This window comes from Aythya ferina (assembly GCF_964211825.1).
Source record: "Aythya ferina genome assembly, chromosome: 15".
Taxonomy (NCBI): Eukaryota; Metazoa; Chordata; class Aves; order Anseriformes; family Anatidae; genus Aythya; species Aythya ferina.
Window position 1 is genome coordinate 6,782,663 of NC_140314.1, and position 23,565 is coordinate 6,806,227.

General features: G+C 42.7%; 2 long non-coding RNA genes across 6 annotated transcripts in view; one reads left to right on the forward strand and one right to left on the reverse strand.

Annotated features, from left to right (window-relative positions):
• The window catches only part of LOC311444936, a 131,790-nt gene extending 115,485 nt beyond the window's left edge, over positions 1-16,305 (forward strand). Inside the window, exons 6-8 of the long non-coding RNA XR_014698141.1 lie at positions 6,014-6,127; positions 7,641-10,613; positions 13,508-16,305. This is a non-coding gene — a long non-coding RNA (uncharacterized lncRNA). The remainder of the gene's footprint in view (positions 1-6,013; positions 6,128-7,640; positions 10,614-13,507) is intronic.
• The window catches only part of LOC311444935, a 284,906-nt gene that overhangs the window by 14,663 nt on the left and 246,678 nt on the right, over positions 1-23,565 (reverse strand). For 3 of the 5 annotated variants that reach the window (XR_014698136.1, XR_014698137.1, XR_014698140.1), the window contains 5 exons: positions 22,791-22,905; positions 18,963-19,100; positions 17,385-17,542; positions 16,407-16,582; positions 13,482-13,632 (listed from right to left, as the gene is read on the reverse strand). This is a non-coding gene — a long non-coding RNA (uncharacterized lncRNA). The remainder of the gene's footprint in view (positions 1-13,481; positions 13,633-16,406; positions 16,583-17,384; positions 17,543-18,962; positions 19,101-22,790; positions 22,906-23,565) is intronic. The other 2 variants (XR_014698138.1, XR_014698139.1) reach the window with 2 other exon arrangements.

Sequence of the window (23,565 nt, forward strand, 5' to 3'; positions counted from 1 at the left end):
TTGTAAGCCTGTGGTGTGATCTGAAAACCTAAAAAGCTTCCAAGAAGGATCTCTGGTTTAAAAATACTTTCTTTCTGGATTCTTTTTTTTTTCTTTCATGAGATGTGCAAGACAGAACAGCATGAGACCAGCAGGCGAACGGCTGTGCCATTGAAGGAATATATTTCTATATTATGTAGCTGTGTTCCAATTATGAAATTGATCCATGGATAAAAATCCCTTAAGGGTGGCTATTAATGAGATTGCCTGCTCTGAGTGCATCCAGTAATAAGATTAGGTATGCATTTATCCTGAGCAGAGATAAACCAATGACAAGTTCGTGCCAAGGTAAGACAGTTTTGAAAGGTAATTAAACATGGGACATAATGTGCGTGCATATGTCTGTGGGAGGTTGCAGGATGGAAAGTCTCAGTTTTCATCTGCAGAAGTGCTTCTAAGTGTAACAGGTAGGGAAAAACAGGCTTTTCACAGTGGTGAGATCAAACTTGAGCTTAAAAATCAAAATATTTGAATTTGGATTTTACAAATCAGCTTTAGGAAATGTGCAGCGCCTCTTTGGCTTTTCCTTCACTTACAGAAAGCTTGAGAGCACCCCTGACAATTACCAGCTGCCCAGCGAGCCAGGACTCCGTGCCACACTCTTAGCACGGTGTTGCTGCTACGTTCTGCAGCGCCCGAGCAGCGTCTGGGCTCCTCCGCAGCCTCCTGCGCAGCCTGCCTGAGGCAAGCCAGATGGGCGCTCTGAGAAAACAGATCTTAAGTATTTCCTGCGGGATTTGCTGCAGAAATACCAGCACTGTAGTCACGGCATTGCATGTGGGTCACAAAAGCTTGTACCAGGGAGTTAACCTGGGTGCTGAGGTGGCACTGGTGGGGCGGCCAAAGCAGCACAGAGCTCAGCACATGCAGATGTGCCCATAAAGGCCAGGGCGCTCGGCAAGAGCATTTCTGTCCCCACCTTATGGCCAGTGTGACAGCTTGGTTACTCATCATGCTCCAGGAAGACAGCTGAAACATCTCCTGAAACCCTCTCTTTTTACAACACTAGGACAACATTTCTCCTTACAATGCTGTCATTATTTCTTCTCTCACTCAAGATGTGTTTTGGTTGTAGTATCTCCAATGACTGGTGCAATTTTCTGCAGGTTGCAGAAAAGCCAGAATCCCTCCCCAAGCAGAATTTACTCCTGTACATAAACAACTCAAGCTTGGATCAATTTCTAAATTACCAAGCTGATTAAATGGACCCTAAAACCCTGCCTCTGCTTGCCACACTTCGTCTATCTGAACCAGAGCCAATTAGCCAGAGCCTCTGCCTGTGCAACTCAACCCCCTGGGCATTGCTCTGGATATTACAAGGCATAAGGTAAAAATGTGGAGAGAGAAGACAATTATAACCTATTTTAGACTGGTCTCTGGGGAGATAATGGACAATGACTGGACTAAAAAGGCTGGGAATGAAGGTGGGTACCAGTATGATTTGTGCTTGCTTCATTTTCTGCCCAGTCAGCTCGAGGCTGCTCTGCAAGCACAGAGAGCAGCCCAGAGGCTCCCGTAAAGCACATCAAGTGCTAAAGCCTTTAAGCAGCACTGTACGAAGAGAACAGGGAGTGCTTCTAATAATGTCTTAGGATATTTGGAAGAACCCTTAATATTAACAATAGTTCTTAATGAGAGAGTATTTTTTAAAAGTACATGCTTCAAAAATATTGGCATTTCAGTGGTGTGTGAAAATAAAGGGAATTAAGTTGTGTAGGAAATTCCCTTTCCTCATTTTCGAAAACATGAAAACCTCATATTCAACTGTAGTGTCAAACATTCAACTTTCTTAAATTAAATTACTTTAAAAATGTGGATATTTGACATTTCATCTAGGTGTGCTTGAACTGAATAAATAGGTTTTCACTATGTATTCACAGACCTCAGTGGGATGGCTGTAAGGTTTTTAAATATCCACTAAATCAGTATTCTGTCCACTAAGTAGGTAGAAAATGTGACTGAGGAAGTCTCGAATGTAGCTGTGTGCTTTTAGGAGACTTTTGGTAAGAAGTTGCAAAAAAACATATGGTCTCAATTAATAAATATATTTAGCATTTTTTTTCCTAATTTATTCACAGGTAATTATTTGCTTAACAAGCTCAAAGTGGGCCAGAATCCAGTTCTTATCTGCCATGGAAAGCTGTTATATTTCCCTCTCTGTCAAGTAAAACACCAGGAGTCTTTCGCTGGCCTATCTCATTTGAGAGAAGCTGTGCATATGGCCAACCCAAGCTGCCCTACTCCTTCTCGATCAAAAATAATTCAGAGGCCTACCTTTCCGTAAAAAAAATTACTAAAAAGTACCAAGAAACTAAGCAATTCTGGAAAAAAAGAAAAAAAAAATGGTTTAGCTGCTCCTCCCATTAGGCTGCTCGCTCCCTGCCAGGACAGCTGGTTCTTCTAAGGCTGTCCTTTTGTGTCACACATGGCCAGGCTCAGTGCTCAGCAGCAGCATAAATTCTCCTAATCAATACTCTGAAGCATCAATTTTGTCTTGCTCTAGGGGTGCTGTATTCAAAATTAAAAAAAAAAAAAATAATCTCACTCCTAAATTAGCAACAGAGATTTACTAGTTGGCTGCAAGACGTCTGGGCTCTTTCTGAAAACTCTGACACTTTTCTATGTCCTTCCTTCTCTGCCCCCTCCAGTAATCAGGATCCCAAAGTGTGTTTTCTGCTGAGGATTAAGCCATGACCTGTGCATGATTGCAGGAAATAAGCCTTTAAAATATGCCTAAGTGCTCTGCTTGTTTGAAGTTACTGATCCTTAAAATAGATGTCTGAAAAATTGTGTAATTTCAAATGTTTCTGCAGATATTGTTCCAGTATGTGTAACAAGGAGACACATCAAGCCAAGTTACATCAGTTATGCTCCATTATATCATGAACTGAGCTAAATGAATCAAAATATACAGTAATACTTCAAGTGAAAATGCAAGCCTTGTACAGTTTGTTTCTTTCCCTAGATACTACTTAGAGAGCATTAAAATACCGAGTGTGGTGGGGGGGTAGCATTTTAGCTATTTGCCAGAAATCTTCTCACCATACAGAGTATTTCATGTATTGTGAGAAAGGATGAGTAATTGCTCCCTATTCATTTTCTTGGTACTACTCAGGATTTGACAGCCCACTAGGATATCTTCAGCTACCAAATGGTCTGACACTGGTTCATCTCAATTCGTATGGATCGATTCTTCCTTCTAGCTCCCCCTTGTTTTCCTGCTCTCCATAGTTTTTTAATCAGAAGTGAGGGGCTGCAAGCTGGTACACCACAGATTGATTTAACTGAAATTAAGAATTGCCATTGTTTTATTCTTTGGCACTTTCTGCTTTATTTCTAGCATGGGGCCCCTGGTTGATGGCTACTGAGCTTCAAATCCCTTTTGTGAGGATGATGTGCAGTGACTCCAAGCTCTGTTTCCCAAACAGGTTTAGGTTGATATAGCAAGGCCGTGTAGACCAAAAACCAGCTGCACCAGCACAGAAACACAGGGCAGAGAGCTGTTTCTTCCTCTCTTGTGGCTCAGTGCGTGGAGAAGTTGTGGGAAGCTCCAGAAATTGGGAGAATGATGAGAGACTAACACTTCTCATGGAAGCTGAGTTTCCACTTGTTTTGTGACCTCTCTGCTCAGAGATGGTGGGAAAATACATATATATATTTTTTTTTTTCCCCAAGGACCTTTTGCCCCTATTGAGATATTTGTCATCAAGTGCCACCAGTGAAAGGAGCTGATGCTTTAGGAATCCTAAGGTACTCTGCCATTTATTGGCTGCTGCCTGCTTGCTCAACTTACAGGTGAAGCTCTTTCGTATGTATTGAGTATACGGATAGTAGTGCTAGAGTAGTATTGCTCCCTTCTCATTAGTCTCTCAAGGCAGAACATCAGTTTGTCCTACTTAATGCTACTTTAACCCTAAGCAAACCACAGAATCCCAGAATACCCCGAGTTGGACGGGACCCACAAGGATCACTCAGCCAAGATAAGTTCAAAGTTTCACCTTTCCTGAAGCACTCAGCCCTCTCATGCCTGTATGCATACAAGCTCATGAGAAAAACATTTCAGGCTTTTCCACAGTGATGATCAAAGCAAATCACAAATGCAATGGACTTCAAAGAAAAGGGCAATGGCCCAAGCCTCACTCTGAGGCAGTGTGCACAAAACTGGCAGCTACACCGCCCCAGGGAGAGGAGAGGAGCTGAGCTCTGCTGCAGACCGGTTTGTTTTTGGTCTGATCTACTGGCAAAGAATGGTCATAGCCGTGAGAAGCCACAGCTACAGGCCACTGTGGGCCACCTCAGAGCCCCACAGCAGTAGTTCAGATGCTGCACACTATTTGCAATGTTATTTGCATCCACCCTACTAATGCACATCACTGACAGAGGAGAGAAGAGGATGCACTGCTTGCACTGAGCCAGCACTGGCAAGCCGGGAGGTGAAAACTCAAGAGTTTCACTTAGGAGAGCTAAAGCCTCCATTTCTGCACATTGTGGTGCCTGCACAATCACGGAGAAATAAATCTTGGTTAAATTTTTGATGAGCCTTCGGCTGCTCTAAATAATTAACTAGGACTTCTCTCATTTCAACATGGGTGCAACTTTTCATGTTTCAAACGCTTCCTGCCTTAATCCCATGGGAATAGCTCAAGTTATTCAGGTCACTTCTTTTATTTATTTATTTGTAGCATCCCCAGTCGAAACACATATTGAACCTTCATGCAGGGAAGGGAGAAAGCAGTTTCCTTTTGATCTCACTCCAGGTAAATCCCCAGGGGAGCACGTGTCTCGTTTCCAGTAGCTGAATAATAGAGATTGATAGGTTAATCAGTTCCAGTACAATTTATGGAGTAATAGTGTGCGCTCATATCTGAAGTTTTGACATTCCCTGAGTCCAGGATGTTTCAAAGATGATAGTGTGGGACAGCATAGGGTAGTTTTTGAAAGACAGATGCATTAATGAGGATACCCCTGTATCCCCTCATGTAAAACATGGCAGACTGATCCCACTTTTGACGTGCTGACTGTATGACAGGGTAAGTACTGAAGTCAGTCCTGTTTCACCACCATGTAACGGCACAGAAGATGAGGTCTTAAAAACACTCATTCTGTCCCTCCATGAAGTGTCAAAAGGAAATCGGATATTGTTTTACGTGGAAACCAGGCTATCTTGTGAGCATATAAGTGGGCATTAAGTGTACTAAATATTGGATTCAGGACTGTAATGAGGGGCTTTGATCTCCTATCATAAGACTCAAATGTGAAAATTGGACTCTGAAAGCAGATTAGTAACATAACGCCTTCCTAATGACTCCATTCAATTGCCGTTCAGAAAGTCACAAGCTGTGCCTGGAGTCATGTTAAAAAAATAAGTAAAAATACTAATAACAGCAAAAAAAAAAAATCATCAACACCCTGCAATATGGAATTAGCAGTGTCCAGTCTGCACCTCCGGTTTTCTGCTAAGGAAGGCAGAGACATGCTGGTGCAGTGGTGAAAATCTGGCTTCACATCACATTTCAGCACAGCTGCCCTGCAGCCCCTCGGCACTCACCCTGATGGCGTCTGGGCTTCAACACCCCACCCACGAAAAAACCTGGGGCTGCCTGCATCACTTGAAGGCATCGTGGGCAAACAAACAGCTCTAAAATTGCAGAGGGCTTCAAGAATATTAGAGACATAGAAGCTGACTGCATTTTCAGCTGAATTTCTAACGAAGGCCTACCTGGGGCTTTCCAACTTGTCAATAAATCCAGGATTGATGATCTCAGGCCGTGCCATTTTGTAACTCATTACTTTAGGCACCAAAGCCAGGAAGCTCTTCTAGGCCTGCATGACTTTCTTTTTTCCACAGGTTGTACAGACTGTATAAGCCTGAGCCATTTAGTTATTTTGCAGGAACCTTGGTTACTGTTGTTCAATAGTTAGCGTAAGCAAGTTTCTATACACACTGCTTTCACTAATTTGTCCCCTTTTGCAGTGAAAACTGTCATACCGGCTAGATTTAAAATGCACACTGGCTGAGAAGAAGCCTCCTGAGAAGTGGCAGGTTGAGGGCAGCGCTCCGTGGGGAGGAGAGCACTTCAGGCTGAAGGTAGGTGCTCTCGTGTTCCTGCAGTGAGGCTGGCAGAGCCACACGGTGGTTGAGCTGGAGATGTACAAGGTTTTCTTCAAAAAACGTCCTTTGGTGCTATCAAGTTCTACAACCAGTTTCACTCAATTGCATATGTGTGGATAGCCACGGGTCAAAATTAATTCCTTTTTTATTTGATGGTGTTGTTGCCAGTATGAATATTTAGCCATAGGTACTGAAAGCATCAACCGTGACCGAGAAGATCAGGAGCAACAGAGCTGGGTACAATAAACTGCTGCAGTCTCAGTCTCAGCAGTTAAGTTTCTTTACTCCAGCTGAGCATCGACCCATTAAAAGCTGAGTCAGAAGCACCAGCTCGCAGCAGAGGCACTGAGGCTTTCTTCTTCTGCGAGCACTGCACAAACACCGGGTCTGAGCCACTCGCACACCACGCTGCTGCAGACACAGAGGTTGGCACTGACTGCACAGCCAGGCAAAACGCTGCCTTTTTTCTCTGGCAATTCATCTTGATGGCAGCCAGGTGTGTCCACCTTGGCTGGGTGGCCAAGCAGCCTCCCAGTGCTCAGGACCTGAATTTGGCCTAAGGTCCCTGCATTCATTTTGTCCTCGTGTCAGACACTGTGCTTGGTCACTGAGGGCATCTGAGACTCCCCCGAGGTTTCCGTCTTCCTCATGGAGAGAAACTAAATGTATTTGGAAAGCTGGCCTTTAATCTGCCTCTGCTGCAATTCTCAGTCCTCTTCTTGTTGCCTGTGTCTAGCCTAGTGTAAACATCATCTCCCCTCTGCAGCTGCTCTCTCTCAAGCTATGTGCTCGTGGCACGATAGGACCCCCGATGGCATTTAAGAGCCAGTGTAATCCGAAGAAGAAAAACAAACCTCCCCATTATCTCAGCATCTACACTATTCAGGCTTTTTCAGCTTAATTTTTATACATCCCCACACGATAGTTCTCCTACCATTTCTGCGGTCTGAGGCTGATGTAGATTTACGGTTTTGTCATACTTTCTATTTCAATGCCTCTTGAGTGTGATTTATTACAGTGACAGACCACACTACAGCTTGCAATGCAGGGCTAATTCATACCCACTTTTTAATACAGTTCCTCACATCATCTCCAGCATTTGGGAGAATATATATTTATTTTAATCACCGTGTGCTGAATATGTAATAGTTTTTTTACCTAGGTGAAACTTCCTTTTAATGGAAGCTGGGTCATGAGAGAGCAATTATTTGAGTTACGTGCACATTACAGGATAATTTAAAATCAGCTTTCAGGTCAATCTTTTTTAATTATCTATTTTATCAACTGTTTTTGACTAGCCATTTAAATAATTGTGTTTGCCTAATACCTGGAAATGTAATTGCTTTTAGACATCCTTATTCTGATCTTGGCATCAGTGTCTTCTCTGCATACTGCGCATGTTTGCACCTGTCTGCATGGTGACAGATTTGTGATGACAGCTTGTATAACTTATTTATAAAATGATAAATTATTTTTGAATTTCTTTAAGTTCACAGAGTGGAAATATGGAGAAACACCTGCTTGCTGCAGAAGGCTGAACAGGATCTGCTAAGTCAAAGGGAAACTATGTGGATTGGCGAAGAGCACATTTCAAAAGAAACAAAACCCCATGGACTATCCTTACGCTGGTCCAGGTTTCAGGGAGGGCTCCCTGGATGCAATTTTTCAGTTGCAAAGTCCCTGTTGCTGGAGCCAGAGTTCCTGGGGAACATTCCCAAAGGCTGCGGTCCACAGGAGCCTCCCCTGGAGCCAGTGGGGAGAAATGGTCTCCTCCTGGGGTCTGCTCAGAGCATGAACCAAGTGGAAGTACTTTGAGAGCACTCCGAGGCCAGCTGGAGCCAAGCACCTCCCATGCAAGCACGTCTGCTCTCCCATGTCTGTCCTGTGAGGGAAATCCCTCCTCACTGTCCTTCCCTTTGTGTGTACTTGAGCAAAGACCGCAGCACGTGGCCCAGTGTTGCTTCCATCCCAGCACTAAACATGCTGTCACTGTAATTGCAGTAGGAGTGTCACTGCGAAGCCATCTTGTTAACATAAAAGGATTGGTTCATCAGCAGGCGGTTACACTAGGTAATGGAGCCTAGGATGTCCAGCTGATGTACTATAGAAAGAGTAACGAGATCCTCTGGTAGCAATTAGTCCTCATTCCCAGCACTGCAAGCAGGAACAAACAAGTGAATTGCTTTGTAGGAGCCATAAGTGGACAGAACAAATACCACAGGCACAGACTGCACCACACAGCCGGATAGCTGGTACACCAGTAAAGGGCCAGTAAGGGAGCAGAGCACGTTCAAGGTGTGCTCCAACCCACTGCTACAGCAGCGGAGCACTGGTTTGGGGAAGTCTGTGCAGGACGGCTGGTTTCTCTTCATACGTGCTCATGAAGAGAGTCATCATAATAACTAGCCATTGGCCTAAATGTAAATGAGGTTGAACAGAGGTTATCCAGGAAGGCAAAAGCCCATCTCTTCTCTTATTCCACTGCAGTTTTGGTAATTTCTGTGATTTCTTTTGAGTCAAACCAGCACTACTGTTGTCTGCTCATTTTAGAGGCAGTGACTCCCAGAGCTGTGGCTGCAACTCTACCACCTGCTGAGCATCCTTGCAGTGCAGAAGCAGCAGTGTTCAGAGGATGTGTTTAGGACAGTCAGTGAAAATACATCCTCATGCCCTGATGCCTGATGGTGTGGTTCTGCATTTAAAAAGAATTTATCATGTGTCTGAATTAAGCCTCTGTAGCCATGTCTCTCTCATGGTCTCCATAGATTACCCATTACTCACCTTTCTCAAAAAGTTACTCTATCGGTCACTTTTAGACATAATGAAGATATTTATCAGCATCACTCAAAAAATGTATTGGTTAGAATTTAGCATTCTGAAACCCTCATCATAGAAACATCCACTTACCTGCTAGCTAATGGCTTCGTGGTTGGATAACAACTTCTCTTGTAATCTGATGTATTGGCTCCATATTGTCCAGGTCTGTTCTTGGTTTCATTAAGCAACTTAATGAACTATGTAAGTTAGCCTTAACGATGTAAGTTTGCATTTGTGGCCCATAGTATTCTGAACTGCATTCAGGTTACTATTCGACATCAGTGTTTAATTTCTGTGCCAGCTCAAGTTAATGTTGTGTACTGGTCAGCCTGCTAGGTAGGTGGAAAACAACCACATTGGATCAGTGTTAGACCAAGTCTGATTCAGACCTGTATGTTTAAGGCTTCAACACCCATAATAAGCAATATAGCATCATATCAATTACTATGAAATTAGCTGCAGAATTGCTGCTGGATGCAAATGTACACAGCATTGACATTTATTTTCCTACCGAGAAAGACTTAATTTTATTTTTGAGAGTGACTAAGATATTGGCATAGGGCTTTGTGCTTTTCAAATTGTCTCTAGTTGAGAAATGAACTATCCCTCAAGGTAAATTAAATGAGCCTTTTTCTTTGTTCTTTCAATCCTTCTGCTAGAAGCCTAGTGCTGTTCAGCTGGAACTGCATGCAAGTCAGAGATACACAGGTCGCTCCTTTGAGCATTGATTTCCCAAAAAGCACAGAGACAAAGAATAAAGCTAGCAAGAATAAAGCTATACAATTGGAAATATTTGCACCGTCAGGAGAAATGCAGGTATTTACTCTGCTCATGATGGAATATGACTTGGTCAGGCCAAGTGATAAGGCACTCAGTAACTGCAATTTCAGGAATAAGAGTGTGAAGGGATATGTGAACTTGCAGAAAACATACTGGCAGAAAGGTCCAAGACCTAGGGATCATCCCCACACCTGCCATCATACCCTTAGGAAGCAAAATTTTGCCGCTACTTGTACCCACTCACCCTGCCTGCAGCATCAATTTCATTGCACTTTATAGGTGCCCTGAGTAGCACTTTCTCAACAGACTTTGCAAACACAGTGGTGTGTCTCCATCCACCCAAAACCTTCTACCTGGCTTTATCCTTTCCAGTGAAAAAGTGTTGTGTACGTAGGGTAAACACAACTTCAACCCAGCACAGAACAAGACCCATGTGAGTGTGCTCACCTTTACCTACTTGCCCTTCAGTCCTGCGACAGAAAAGCTGCTACCATAACTTCCATGCTTGCACGCTTGTCCTGTCCCCTGCTTCTGTATGTTTTATATTCTGCCTCTTCAGTACCGTTTTCCAGTTGCAAACACATATTTTGCTTGTTTCTGTTGGCATCCTATTTATCTGTGAGTGTGAATGTGCTTGTCTGTGCACGTATTTGTGCTTTTTCCATATATTTGTGTATATGACTGTCTATTTGTATTTCACTTGTAATTGTTTCCTTCCGGCTGCTCTGCAAAGCTGTAAATATTCCAATTTCTTCTGGCACATACAAGCAGTTGTGATTACAACCGTGCAAGTTTGGAGTAACAGCTGGCATTCATTTCTGATCAGAACTTCTGTGGGAAGGCTGCCTCTCCTAGTCTGTATTTGGTAAGAAAAACAAGGTTTTTCACAAAAGATAAAACTGTGGTGGCTTGCACTTACCAATAAATGTGCAGAACTCTGAGAAAAGTGAGCTGAATGCTAGGATTGAAGTTGCACGACGTTAAGCTGAATGTCACAAATACATTTTTAGGTAGAACTACATCAGGATCAGAGAGCTACATTAATTTTTTGAAATTCCAGAAGTTCTACCTAAATAGTAAAATGATATAGTGAAAATACATGGAAAAAAGATGTAAAAATGCATGCATTCACATAGATCAGATTTTACTGTAATCACACTCTCTCCATATAAACAGATGTTCGTAGCACTTGGTCCTGAAATGGTGCAAAGCTGGAGAGCACCAAAGAAGGTAGATTGCTTCATTTTGCTTTGAAGTGCAGCTTTATCAATACTTCAATTAATTCTGTGTTTTCATATCAAAAGCACCACTGTCATTAGAGACAGGTCACTTGTAAAATAATTCATTGAAGGAGTCTCTCACTTCTCTTGCTTTTCCACTATCCACGAACAGATTACATGAATTGAGACCCAGTTTCATTAAAAATAAATAAATAAAATAGAAAGAGAAAAAAGAAAAAAGAAAAAAAACATTAGAAAAAAATGGTAGGACTGATATTAAAAATCTTGGGAGCTAGACTGAAGGTCATACTGTGACACTGAAACTCCAGCACTGAATAGGTAAGGTTAAAAGACCAGGTAACACAGATGATGGAGATTTCAAAGGAAACGATTTCTCTGACACTTAAAAGGATTTCTCCCGTGCTCAACCAGTTGTGCTGCCAGGACTTCAGAAGGGAAGCTGTTCCCTGTCTACTCTGCATTTCAGAAGTGCTTAATTTAACCCAACTTCAGCCACTGCGCCTGAACCAGCCTCAGGCACTTGGGAGATTCTGTACGACAAAACACAGATTTGCTTATCTATTTTGTGTTCATTGTTCAAAGTCTGGAAAATAGGTGAGTGAAATCAGGCTTCACTGGCTGGAAATGACCACAGTTCATGCCGTGCCCTCTGTTTACTGCGCAGTGTGAAACCTGAACACACGGCAGCCCACCAGCAGCTAAACTAATGGCTTGGCTTCAGGGCTCAGGGGCTGAGGGTCAGGGGACAGCTCCCCAGAGGTGCTTGATTGCTGTAAAGAGATCCCAAACAACAAGCTTGGCCCTTAAGCAGCAGCGCTCAGGTGCCAGGATGTGTCCCTCACCTTGGGGTCTTCACCTTCTGCACGGCATCTGTAACTCCATGCACAAGACTCAGAAACCTCTGTTCCTGTGGGCAGCGAGGGGGATGCAGGAGCCAGCACGGGTCAGATAGGCCGAATGAACACAGCCAGCAATGCACCAGGGGCTGGTTCTGTGGCTTTTACAACTGTTTGCCCACAAAGCTTCTGCGGAAATGGAGCCACAGCTCCCAGTACTGTGAACTCAAACACTTATTTCTTGGTCTAGCAGCTGCATTGCAAGCCTGAGCTCTTGCAGGAAGGGCAAGTCATGCAAAAGCTGCACTGTGGTGTGCGCTGAACTTTCAAATGAATAATAGCCAATCTAGGTCCAGACAGAGCCATTATGACATATATTAAGTCAATACAGCATAGAGTCCTCTGCATTTTTGTCCTGATCTGCAGAAATTAATTGTATTCATAAGAGCTCCAGGGGGGGCTACAGACTAAATGCAATTCTGGTGAACTATTGGAGGTCTTTTTTGGAAAGGACCACGAATGTTGCTGAGCAAGTGCTCTGGATGAGATGCCATTTGTACAAACCATGTCCTGAACAGTGGAGAGGGACCTGGAGTCTCTGTAGTGAAGCCACTGTGCGAGACAGGATGCAGCAACCAGCTCTGCTGAAACCCTTCCAGACCTCCGTGTTGCTGTGCTTTATTTCTGTTAGGGCTTAACTCTAAAGGGGTACACACACAGGTCCAGCCCATGAAACAAGACCTTTTGGCAAACAGAGGTGGTTTTAATAGCATGGATGTTAATAATCAATTCTACTCTACCACTGGGCTATTCAAAACCATTTACTTTGTCTCCACAGAATTACAAAAAATAACTACCACCCCTTTGGGATTTAATATTTGAACACAAATAAACCATCTGCAATTTTTTTTTTTTAAACATTATCAGAAAGAACTGAGACTGCTTAATCTTTTGCTGATTAAATTTAGCATTTGGCTTTAAAAACAAGGGCACGGTCAGGTCCTTCTGCTCCAGCAGCAGGAGCAGCAGGGATGTGCTTGCAGAGGGGCTTTGCTTTCTGACAGTGCTGGCTCAGGTTTGCTGTGACACAGCTTGAGCCTTCCCAGGAGCAGAAGGGTGCACAGGAAGCAAAAGCACTGAAGCATCAGGGAAAATTTGTGCCTGCATCAGTGTCTGTGACTGTTTTGATACCCTTTTTTAGGAAAATGAAAACAGATCTATAGGATGTTTATAAACATGGGTGCCTAATTTTCTGAGGCTGCCTTGAGGCAGACACTATGCTACCTCTGAAGAGGCACGTAGGAGGTTAATATGAAAGGGCTTAACAACACCTGCTGGTTGCATCTAAGACACTGGCAGGTGATGTTTCTTGCATAATATTGCCTGTGAAACTGAGATGAGGCCCCAAGATTTTTTCTGAGGCTATGTAATGAAACGAGGCTAAAATCACAGTGTTAACTTTGTCCTATCAAACACATTTTGGATTATATTGCTGCATACACTTATAATTCATTCTTTTCATTTTTACGGGCAACATGACCTTGAACAAGAGATATGCTGTAGGACCACAGTAGTGACAAGATAAATAATACACAAGCAATCCTTAATACAGGAAAAATAAAGAAAAAATATATTTTATACACATCTAAACCTTACCTGGCTGTCCTTTAATTACTCTGCAGGACACGAAGAGACGTGCAGGTTGCCAGTTGTCTGTACTTGAAGAAATGCAGAAGAGGATGCATAACTTTGTGAAGTGCAGAAGACTCTGGGTGCAGATGATGCCGGTCCCATCCCTGCCGTACTGCTGCAATGAAATGAACAGGTTGAAGGTGGCAAAATCTGTAGTGAGAGGTACTGCCAGGAGCAGAACTGATAGCTTGTGAAAAAATGGAAAAAGCAGATAAAGCTGCTTGCTTATCAACAGGTGGATCTGGAAGTTTTACAGCTCTGCCTTCTGTACCATTCTACGTCAAATGAATGATTTAACAATTGCTTACATATCTACTATCAAAACCTGCAGGGTGTACAAACAACCGCTGACCATTTCCGAAGGAAGGAACAGATTTCCCAGACACTGTGGGGCTGAATAATCTTCAGACCGGGCATCCATCATTGCAGAGACTGGTATTTAAAAACTCTAACACCAAGAATTTCCAGTTCTGGTCCATACCCAACAGGCAAGCAGCCACGACTGAACCACTGCATTTCAAGTTGAGAAGGGCTAGGGGACGGCAGTGACACTCGGACACGATACTCTGCCTCTGCACATCGATGGCTGGTGCCCCGTGGGCCCCATGGAGCAGAGCCTCCCTCCCCGTGCTTTAAATTGGGGTTCAGAAGCGAGTGACCACGCTGTTCTTCCTGCACCCACAGCACTTCACGTGCTGTAGCTGCTGTCAGATGCCAGGCACAATTCATTTTCTTTTGTAACCGCTAATCTCTTTATAACAGCATTTCTACATAAATTAATGAAAGATCAGAATATAAAGATGTTCAATTTTGATTATTTGCCCATTTACAGGAAATTCAGTTAAAATTGTTTAGTTTTATCATCGCTAGACAAAGTAAGCATGACAGGATATTCTAGCCTCTGGATTATGTAGATAACACACTGAAATGTCATTTACATTTTCATTCTTTTCACAGAGCAACAAACCCAAGCTTGCAAGCAAATTAAAATTCTGAACTTAATTGGATTTTTATATTCTCTTTAAACAGGTAATATTGTTTTTCTTCTTTTTATTATTGTATCTGAACACTGGATTTCATTTTGAGAGTATGCCACCAAAGGTGAGAGGCCCTCTGTGCTAAATGCTTCATTTAACACCAGTAAAATCTACCTTTCCTCAACACATTTGAGGATTTAGATTGCTGAACACCAGTATTTCAGCATTATCCTTAAAAATGAGAAAAGCTATACAGAATTATTTTTGTGTATGCATGAAAGTACATGCATATATATAAACACAAGCACATGCACACACATTATATATTTGCTTGCATGTGCACAGAAACATACAGATATTTGTATCTACAGCTATGCATGCAAATATAGAGACAGTTTTGCAATAATTTATCTCTGCATGCTCATACATCTGCCAGAACTTCACAGACCATTTAAGAAATAAAAGACATTTTTTGAGTATTTCTGAAAGTCTATCGTGGTATGAAAACAACACAGATTATTCATTGTTTCCCTTCTTTTTTGGTTTGCCATGAGTTTGACCAAGCCTGATATTGCATTTGCGACCCTTCCCCTGGTGTCATTCAAGTGCAAGCAGCTCCTCTGAGACTGCAGGCTGTGAAGCACGGGTCTCCTGCTGTGCATGGGGGAAAGCCTTTTATGGGGGCAGAATAAGAAACATCCTGGAGAAAACTTCCTTAAACCATTCATATTTTCATTGAAGGCGCCGCCGAGCACGGGGCGCTCAGAGCATTTCTTGGCTCGCTGCTCCCTTTGAGCGCTCTCGGCACAGCAGGCGAGCCGGGAGGCACGAGGCCGGTCCTGTTGTGTCCCTGGGCAACACGGCTGTGCTTTATCCCAGGGTGACAAAGGGCTGCTTGCATATATACATATTCCCATTCATCCAATGAACACTCTGTGACCCCGAACAAGTCACTGAGGCAGAAGCTTGATTCAGAAAGCCTCAGTGCTACACAACCACGGTTGGACTAAGCCCAGCTCCTGCTTTGCTCTGGTTACTTCTGGTCAATGCGTGTCAAACATCGCGCTTGCTACTAAAAACCTCTGCGGTGCAAATCTGTTCAGGGTGAGGCATGAGCGGAAAGGCAGCTCTGACTGAGGGCCTAATTATAAAGCTGCCAGTATCTCTGGGAAATATTGGACCACAAATGTCAGCTCATCAGCAGGGGTAGGAGCATTCTGGTGGAAATACAAAATTCTCTATATTAAGTCCCTGCCTTCCACGTTGTGTCATTTTCAAGTGCATGACCTAAAAGCAATAATGCCAGACATCTTTGCATGCGTTTTATGCTTTCTCTGTATCAGTGATGCTGATTTCAACACCTGCCACAAGCTACATAAGTGTGTAAATTAAAAATGTACTTTGCCTCCTCCATGCTGACCTTTCCCGCAGATTATTAGTTGCATTACATCTACCTGAGCTAAAAACCCCACACATCCCAGTCAGCAAATCCCTTGCACTGGTTCAGGACTTCTCGCTCATTTTACAAGTTTTGTTTATTACAAATTGCAACTTGAGTGAAGGTTTGGAATAACTTCTTGAAAATAAAGCTTTTCCACACAAATCCACAGTCAAACAATAAAGACAGAAGCAATGAATGAAATTCAGTTTAGTGTTACTGTTTTCTTAAATTTCTGTCTGGCTAGATCTCTTAATTCCCTTGGATTTCAGAAGCAAGAGTACAAGTCTGTCAAACAACCGTTTCTGTGTTATTTCCAGCCAATTTAGAGCAAAAAAAAATATTAAATGAATATATAATGGGAAAACCTGCTCCCCCAGGACATGAAGTCCCACCTTTGTAGCTATCAAAGGCTGGTCTAATTCAGGTTGCTCTAGCACAACTGTCAAAATTTGCTCTGATGTGGTTACTTACCTCAGCTGCGTGGCACTTTTCTCCTCTGAATAGCCCGCCCATCAATGAACCTGGCCAGCCTCACTCACAGGACTTCCAGTATGCGATGCAAGACACAAGCCCCAGCCTCCGTGCCAGTCTTGCTCTCTGCTGAGCTGTCCAAAGGACATGGACATGAAAGGGGGCCACAGGAGCAGCTATGAAGAAAGTCAGTTTCAATTTTGAAAGAATTTTCTCAGAGATTCTTCACTCTCCCTGTTTATTTTTCATGAGAACATCTCCTGTTTCCATAAGAAAGCTCTCTTAAAAACACAGCCTGCTACGAAGCTACAAAATAAAACACGCTTGATAAAAGAATATTGCATTTGGGTCTCCTAGGTCTCCTGTGAGATGATGCCTGACCACACATTTCCACCAAAAGTATTTTCGATGTATAGCTGTATTGAGTAAATAAATACACTGAAAGAAGTACTGGTTTGCTGCATAAAATTCTGACTTTCCTATTGAATGCCAGCATTTCCCAATTCCACAAGGAAACACACGTGAAAGAGAAGGATCTATTCCTTTTCCTATCGACCTTACCCTTCAAAAAAAACACCACAACACCACCCAAGCCTTTTTCTCTGGGAGAAACCCCTTGCTTTTTCCGTCTTTCTATCAGTCCACTGCCCTTTCCAAATGCATAATACATTTATACACCTACAGGTTACCATATGCTTACCTTCAACTCCTGCTTCTGAGAGAAGCTGGTTAGCTATTCCCCTGTAAATACCACCAACTCGATTCAGGCAAATATAACGGGAGCAAGTGCGCCTTACAAGCAGGTGGGCAGAGTAGATGCAAGGCTGTACAGCTGTGATCCCACAATGCGTACATCTACAGCACAGCGCAGGCTCCTCAACAGGAGCAGGGGGAAAATTAACCAGAACACCTCTGTGCAGCAGAAGGATGGTGGTATTTTGATTTTCCAGCAGGAAGGGAGGGCTGGCAAGGACTTACTTGAAGGCACACTGACGCCTGCAGCTCTCGCTAGCCCATGGATGCCTCACGGTGCGGTGGCAGCTCCCACCCTGTGCACAAGCTCCATGTGGACTTCACAAGGTGCCCATGGTGGTCAGCCTTGCTTGGGAGCTGTTACTGATTTCCAAATCTGACTCCTAAAAATATTTATAGGGATGGAAAGCTTAGTAGAAGGCAGAGCATCAACAGCACCAGCAGAAAAAATAATTCACTGTGAGACTGCAGAGCTGGAGCACTTACAAATGTCAAGGCAGGCTGACAGCCCACGGGCAGAGCTATCTCCGCAGAGTTAGGATGTTTCGTGGAGGAAGCATCCCACACAAGTCATCCTGGTGGTTAGGCTGCAAACAAGCTCCTCGCTGACACAGCCAAGGCCCGGCCGTGGGCTCCCCACCAATTTTATGGCAGAGGATCCCAGGGCAATCGGTGGTGATACAGGGGAGGGCAGTGAGCAACCACAGCCGTGACCCTTCTTAGCAAGGGTGTGTTTGGGAATTTTGGACTCTCTGTGGCTCTCATGTGAGGCCTCTTGACCCCTGGATGCAGCTGCCATAGAATAGACTTCTGCAAGGCTCAGGTATGTGCTCTTAAAGGATCTCATGTTTTTCAAGTGTCATCAGCAATACTTGGACAAAAAATCCTTTCTTTTCCTATTTCATTTTGGAAAATAGGTTGTTAAATAGTTATCTTCTCAGACACTTAATACTGATGCTGAGAGAAAAAGCAAGAGCAGGAAAAGGGGAGCACCTTACAGATCCTGTGACATGCTTGCACTAGTGAAAGGGAATCTGGTGCTATCCCCTTCACTAAAAGGAAAATAACAGAGAGAATGTGAGGAAAAAATCCTTACTATCTCCTATCAGCTAAAATATTTTTTTGTTGTTAAATTACGTTTCTATCATTAAAATAGATGTCAGTGGGTTGGCCATCAATCTGCCTCTTCAAAGAGAGACACTGGAGTAAGGATGGGGCAAGACCAGAGAGCTTTTTTTGTGTAATACAGATGTATTAAAGGACTTCAGTCAGCTGTATGAGCTTAGTTTTAAGGTTATTGTGGCAAGAAGTTTATGGCCTCCATTTTACCCCTAAGACAAGTCCAGTGGGAACAAACTCTAAATGAAATGCATACTAAGCAGTTATTTTAGAGTCTCCCAAGTATATGTATTTAGTTCTCTTCCTTTTTCCTCCCATTCTCCAAACCAGAAAACACCACACAGCACCTCTAACAATCTTAACACCTCTGGCACAAAACTGAGGACACCTCAGGAACGTGCTGCAGGAGACATCAACATTCCCAGCATTTATATAGACGTGACCAGTTACATTTACAGGCCATTAAAACTTGCCACCTCTCTGCTCCCGTCACAGTGCAGTGTCAGGGTGTGATGTGACCGTGTAGCCGCTGGGGTTTGCTCCTGCTTGCAGAGCTTGGTCCAACGCCTCAAACCTGAACCCACTGCAAAACTTGCTGCCTGGTGAAAGGATTAATTTGTAGCAAGATCTCAAAGCCATGGATTTTCCATACTTTATTGCCAGTCTAAAATTTAAGCTCAATACCTCTAATACGTGAGACACAGGACGAGTGTGGAACGTGCCCTTTAATGGGTTTGTCTCCATCCTTCTCTATGATCATCGTTTGTTGTTTCGCCACCTTACCGACCCACACAGCATCTTAGCAACATCCCTGGCAGCACACTGTAGGGAGATAATACTAATTAGAGTTATCAAGTCCGTCTTGATTTTGACATGACGCTGCATGCTGCTGTGCAGACTGCAGCAGATACATCCCCCTCCCTCCGCCCCCAGATGTAGCCCAGCTACAAATGCTCGGCTCAGATCAAGTCTGAAAGGAAAAGAGAAGGTCACCAGCCGCTCGCAGCAAATCTCCTGCTGATGCTGTGCCAAAACACTGCTGCTTTTTCCCAGGATGAGCCCAGCTCTCTGGTAGACTTGCCAGCTTCTACCTCTTTTCTTAAGCTGGATCTCAATGAAACAGTCACGTATCCACACCGTCTAGAAACTGAGTTCATTTTCTATTGGACAACTCTAAAAGCCTTGTCAGGAAGCAGTGAATGGGCTGGAAATTAAGCTGTAAAACGCACTATATTCGTGCATTAGAATACAGGAATTGACAGGTAACAATAAATACACTCACAGATGTTAAAACAGTAACTATAGCCTACAGGGAAATAAAAATGTATATTTTTTTCTATTCTCTGAACTTCTGAGACATAGCCTTGCTTTGAAAAGGCTGGTTTAGACTTCATTTAAAAACAAGAGCAGATGATGTCAAAAATTCTTCTCCTCCTTTTTGGAGGCCCATTAAATTACGGCATGATTTTAAGATGAAACAGATTTTGTTTTCTCCAATAATTCTGCTATCTAGTTGTGCTCCTTTAATTAGCTATCAGCAGCACTTAATTTATTTCTAGCATATTGTTGCTGGCTTTTTGCATATCTCTCCAAACCTGTGAAAAATCATAAAAATAGACCTACAAAAATTAATCTTCCAATTCCATGTGCAGCAATATTAAAATGGTAATTGCACTCTTTAAACCTCTAAAACCTGGTTCTACCTCTAGATACTTATCTGAAAGCCCAGTGAAGTTGTGTGATAGCTGCTGTTGATGCTACTTACACATTACTGGAAGTCATTGAGGCCTGATACTAATCACTAAAGTGTAAGAACTTCACACAGAGAGGCCAAAGTTTATCAGTGCCTTTGATTTCTGTACTGAAGGTTGATTGTCTGGAGAAATGAACTCCTTTTATTAATTCTTAGCATCATACTTACCTTTATTTATGATAGCACAGGAAGAAATCTTGTCATCTCAAATGTATTACACAGCTTGCAATGGAACGATTTCTTACAAACCTGAGCTTAAATATAGACCCTTCCCCCATGAGCGGGTAGGATGTGAGGTCAGGTCACACTTCACTCCTTAAGGAAATTCACTGCCCCATAGAAACACCTTCTGCTCCCTGCACAGAAGTCTACAAACTGCTATGACCTTGTTGTGATCGCAGGTTTAACCACTTGCTACACACTCCAGGAAAACAGACTGCAAAGAATATCTCACATTTTGGCAATATTTACCAGAAATAGGTCAAAGGTTATTGACTGTTGTCTCTTACAGAGCCTCTGTAACAGACTGCAAAGAATATCTCACATTTTGGCAGTATTTACCAGAAATAGGTCAAAGGTTATTGACTGTTGTCTCTTACAGAGCTTCTGTAAGTGATGGTTTTGGGGATAATTCTCCTCCACGAGGTCGTGGCAGGGCACGTACACCCCACAAGGACAGAGCGGGAGGACAATGTCCTGCTTCCTCCATTGCCAGTCCCACTGCACGCAATGGGCACCTTGGGATGAACTCACCAAGAAGCGAGCAGGGCTGATCCTGGGAAGGAAGCAGCCAGAAACCAGTTGCCTCCTGGCTCATGGGAGCCTCCAGCAGAGTGCAGTGAGGAGACAGTGGCTGCCCTTTAGTGGAGGGAGGACAGCATTGAGTGCAGCCTTACAAGGCTTCTCAGAGCTACTCTACAATGCTGGGGTCTAACAAAACCACAAACTTCCCTTATCATTTTGGTCATTTCACTTTAACATATCAAAATCACCTAAAATAGGAAGGATGGGGTGTGACAGTACTATTTCGTGACATTATAATATCTAAAATGTCTCAACTGGACTTTTTTTTTTCCTTTTAGATTAGATTATTTGAAGACTTTTTTCCATAAAGAAAACATATTCTTTTCTACAGACCCAAGCATGGAAAGGCTAAGGACTGGCACCAGCTGACTTGGAGGCACCCTTCTTAGCTGAGATCCAGAGAGGACCTTCAGGAACCACAAGTGGGTCTGATTATCCATTCTAAAACCACAACCTATGCTGAAACAGTAAAGCAAAGGTTCTGGACAAAAAAAAAAGAAAAAAGAAAAAAGAAAAAAGAAAAAAAAAAGAGAGAGAAAAAGAGAAGTGGAGATCTTCTGGGGAAACATCACTGTATTTTACTCCAGAAAAAGTGATATCAAAGAGAAAAAGAAGTGAACAGGTTACAGTATTAAAATTTCTTCTCTATCATTTAGATTCATTTCAGAGTTATTTGGCAAGCTCTCACAATGGACAGCTTCAAATGCCCTCGAGTAATTACAAAAGAAATTCCATTAAAAGACCCTGATGAGGGAAAGTATTAAAATTGAATATACACTTTGCTGTGATGAATTTTTCTACTTCACTTCTGTAGCAAATAATACAGCTCCATGTTGTTAGGTTTTTTTCTTTCACTAAAAGCGTGAATTACAGTCCTATAAATTTACCCTTACTGTCAATTAAATTAAATAAACATTGTCTGAGTGCATTAGGAAGAGATACAAAACAATTCAATACCAGGGTTAGTTATTGAGGAGGTTTTTAATGAGCATAAATTGATGTAATTAAAATAAATCTACTTTTCACGTTTCTTGAGTAGATGCCCTGTAGCCATTCCTGTAGAATGCTATAGCAAAATGCACACTGGGCCAAAGCTCCTAGCTTTCCACGGATTAAATCGGAGCTTCCTGCTCTCTGGGATTTCAGAGATGAGTAAGGCTGGAGGATGCTGCCTACTTAAAGGGTGGGTGAAGGAATGTAAATGTGAAGATCAACATTCACGCTTTTGTTAAGTTATTTTTTCCATCATACAATCACCTTCCATTGACAGAGCCAAATGAGGAAATGAAAATACTTTTCATTATTAGCCTTTATAGGCTGTTGGTAAGTAGTTGGTAACATCTATAAACTCTGCCTTTGGAAGGTATTTTACAAGTTGTGATATAGCCATGTACTGGGACCACATTTAAACCAATATGCTAGGCTAAAAAAGTATGTTGCTCTTACAAGATTTCCCTCCCTCTCTTTCTTTGCATCCCTAAAATAATATCAGTAGGATGACCAACATTATTGACTTGTTTAAGGGCAGGAGGCATGAGTTCTCTGTGGAGCAGCAGATGCCAGGTACGCCTATTAATAAACCACACAGAGCTGAGGAGAGCAGAATGCTGAAGAAGCTCAGTTGGTATATATTAGGCAATTCTAAACAGATGGAGATTAATAACAAAAATAAAATCAAAAGTATTTTATATTTGAGACCTACACTCTAGTGGTAGGGATGGCGACGACGTCTAGTGTGGAGGTGTTTGTATCCCCAGATCTCCCATCTTAAACTGCTCCGAGCCTGCCCCAACACCACTATCATTGGCACCTGGGCCCTACAGACAAAATACAGGTTATTTGTCACTTCACATTGCATAGTCCAGTTCTTGAGGCTTCCCCGCAAAGTGTTTGGCCTTAGAACAAAGGCAGAGCATATGAAGAAAAAGTTCCATATATAACACCATTCTTCTCACCTTCATTTGGGCTGGTCTAGGTCCTCGAGCTGAAGTCCTATTGCCTCTGTCAGATAAATTCTCCAAATCAGTTCCCATTTCAGGAGTTCATCTTCACATAGGAAAATTATTCTGGCTAAAAAATAGAGAAAGAATTTTTTGTTGTGTGCAAGACTGTCATTGACAATTAGTGCCTTTGGCATCCCCTCTTCAGAGAGAAGAATTTCACTCTGCGGATAAATAAAGTGTTTAGGTCTCCAGGGATGTCAGCCTTTAACAAACAATAAATGTGTGCAACAGTTTAGAATGGAATATAAATCAGAACAGCAACTTGAAGGGTCCTTCTTAATAACACAGCGTACGTTTATCTCCAAGAAAAGAAGACCCAGCAGCTAGCAAACACCACAAAATTTCCACACACCATGGCATTGTCTACAGCTCTTAGAAAGGTAAAACACGCTTGAATAGATGTCAATGTTCTTAACACTAGAGACCTCCTCAGAGAAAGGAAAACACAGCTCTCTATTTCTCCCAAGGCAGCACAAAGTACTGTTCCTTATAATTGCAAGCATAAGATTCAAAAACATTTCCATAGCCTTGGTGATGCCTGCTGCAAACTGGCAGCATACCAATCACTGGCTTAGGCTGTAACACAATAGGTAAAGTCCTTAAATCTTGATGTGCACATCTCTCCACCCTTAAAGATGGTGGTTTTGATAAAGACATACAGCTTGGAAGCATGGGAGTTCATTTACAGAATGTTTTTACAGTGAGACAGGTTTGCTCTTTTCAGCAT